We start from the raw sequence: 2,898 nt of genomic DNA, 5'->3' as shown, positions 1-2,898 counted from the left end.
CAAGCTTTAGCACGATCTCTAAGCGAAAAAGGAAATAGCTTCAATTTAACAATATCATTATCCATATCTTTCTTCTTTTGCATATCACACAAATCAACAAAGCTATTTAGATGGGTAGCGACATCTTCACTAGGAAGGCCGGCAAACGGATCTTTCATGAAAAGATTCAGCAAGGCAACATTAATTTCACAAGATTCAACATCAGTAAGCGGAGCAATCAGAGTGCTAATAAAATCATTGTTGTTGGTATTGGTAAAGTCACACAATTTAGTGTTATCTTGAGCCATCGCGACAAGCAAGCAATCCAACACACAAGCAAACACAAGAGGGAGGATAGAGAGAGAGAGAGGGCAAATAAAACGACAAAGGTGAAGTGGGGGAGAGGAAAACAAGAGGCAAATGTCAAATAATGTAATACGGGAGATAGGGATTGTGATGGGTACTTGGTATATTGACTTTTGCGTAGACTCCCCGGCAACGGCGCCAGAAATCCTTCTTTCTACCTCTTGAGCACTGCGTTGATTTTTCCCTGAAGAGGAAGGGATGATGCAGCAGAGTAGCTTAAGTATTTCCCTCAGTTTTTGAGAACCAAGGTATCAATCCAGTAGGAGGCTACGCGCGAGTCCCTCGTACCTGCACAAAACAAATAAATCCTCGCAGCCAACGCGATAAGGGGGTGTCAATCCCTACATGGCCACTTACGAGAGTGAGATCTGATAGATATGATAAGATAATATTTTTGGTATTTTTATGATAAAGATGCAAAGTAAAATAAAAGCAAAGTAAAAAGCAAAGGAAATAACTAAGTATAGGAAGATTAATATGATGAAGATAGACCCCGGGGCCATAGGTTTCACTAGTGGCTTCTCTCGAGAGCATAAGTATTCTACGGTGAGTGAACGAATTACTGTTGAGCAATTGACAGAATTGAGCATAGTTATGAGAATATCTAGGCATGATCATGTATATAGGCATCACGTCCGAGACAAGTAGACCGACTCCTGCCTACATCTACTACTATTACTCCACACATCGACCGCTATCCAACATGCATCTAGAGTATTAAGTTAATGAAAACAGAGTAACGCCTTAAGCAAGATGGCATGATGTAGAGGGATAAACTCATGCAATATGATGAAAACTCCATCTTTTTATCCTCGATGGCAACAATACAATACATGCCTTGCTGCCCCTACTATCACTGGGAAAGGACACCGCAAGATTGAACCCAAAGCTAAGCACTTCTCCTATTGCAAGAAAGATCAATCTAGTAGGCCAAACCAAACTGATAATTCGAAGAGACTTGCAAAGATAACCAATCATACATAAAATAATTCAGAGAAGATTCAAATATTGTTCATAGATAGACTTGATCATAAACCCACAATTCATCGGTCTCAACAAACACACCGCAAAAAGAAGATTACATCGAATAGATCTCCACAAGAGAGGGGAAGACATTGTATTAAGATCCAAAAAGAGAGAAGAAGCCATCTAGCTAATAACTATGGACCCGTAGGTCTGAGGTGAACTACTCACACTTCATCGGAGGGGCTATGGTGATGATGTAGAAGCCCTCCGTGATGGATACCCCCTCCAGCGGAGCTCCGGAACAGGCCCCAAGATGGGATCTCGTGGATACAGAAAGTTGCGGCGGTGGAATTAGGGTTTTGGCTCTGTATCTGATCGTTTGGGGGTACGTAGGTATATATAGGAGGAAGGAGTACGTCGGTGGAGCAACAGGGGGCCCACGAGGGTGGAGGGCGCGCCTTGGGGGGGGTAGGCGCGCCCCCCTTCCTCGTGGCATCCTATTTTGTGTCTTGACGTAGGGTCCAAGTCTCCTGGATCATGTTCGGTGAGAAAATCACGTTCCCGAAGGTTTCATTCCGTTTGGACTCCGTTTGATATTCCTTTTCTTCGAAACCCTAAAATAGGCAAAAAAACAACAATTCTGGGCTGGGCCTCCGGTTAATAGGTTAGTCCCAAAAATAATATAAAAGTGGATAATAAAGCCCAATAATGTCCAAAACAGTAGATAATATAGCATGGAGCAATCAAAAATTATAGATACGTTGGAGACGTATCAAACGTCATCTTCGAGGGTCGTGGTGAGGCCTTCCACGTCGACGGCCAAGGCCAAGTTTTTGATCCTGATGCGACCCAAAGCTAGGACGACCGCGACCACTATGGTGATACTCAATTTGTCGGCCATGATGAAGATGAGGACGACCATGGAAACTCATGGCATGAAGATGATGACTTGTATTGTGAAGACGAGGAAGAAGAGGTCGACATTTCGGCGGAGCCATTGGTGTTTATCGATGAGCTCACCCAAAGGGTCGAAGCACAAAAGAAGAGGCAAAACATTCACACGGGATCATACACCCAAGAGGAGGGCACTTTGATTTGCGAGAGTTGGATGGAGATAGGCGAAGATCCCATGAAAGGTGCCGAGCAAAAAGTATCCATTTTGGACAAGATTTAACAAGAACTTTCATAAGAGAAGGAAGTTTGCCCGCTACCAATTTGCGAGCACCCACGGCATCAACTCAATCCAAAAAAGACGGGGTTTCATTAAACAAGAGTGCAACAAGTATTGTGCCATGTTTGAGAGTGTCAAAACTCATCTCGTGAGTAGCCTAGACCTTGGTGACTTGGTATGAACTGATGTCTACTACACAACCTTCTTCTTGTAGACGTTGTTGGGCCTCCAAGTGCAGAGGTTTGTAGGACAATAGCAAATTTCCCTCAAGTGGATGACCTAAGGTTTATCAATCCATAGGAGATTTAGGATGAAGATGGTCTCTCTCAAGCAACCATGCAACCAAATAACAAAGAGTCTCTTGTGTCCCCAACACACCCAATACAATGGTAAATTGTATAGGTGCACTAGTTCGG

The sequence above is a fragment of the Triticum urartu genome, chromosome 2, assembly GCF_003073215.2.
Source record: "Triticum urartu cultivar G1812 chromosome 2, Tu2.1, whole genome shotgun sequence".
Taxonomy (NCBI): Eukaryota; Viridiplantae; Streptophyta; class Magnoliopsida; order Poales; family Poaceae; genus Triticum; species Triticum urartu.
This window is presented reverse-complemented; position numbering follows the sequence as displayed.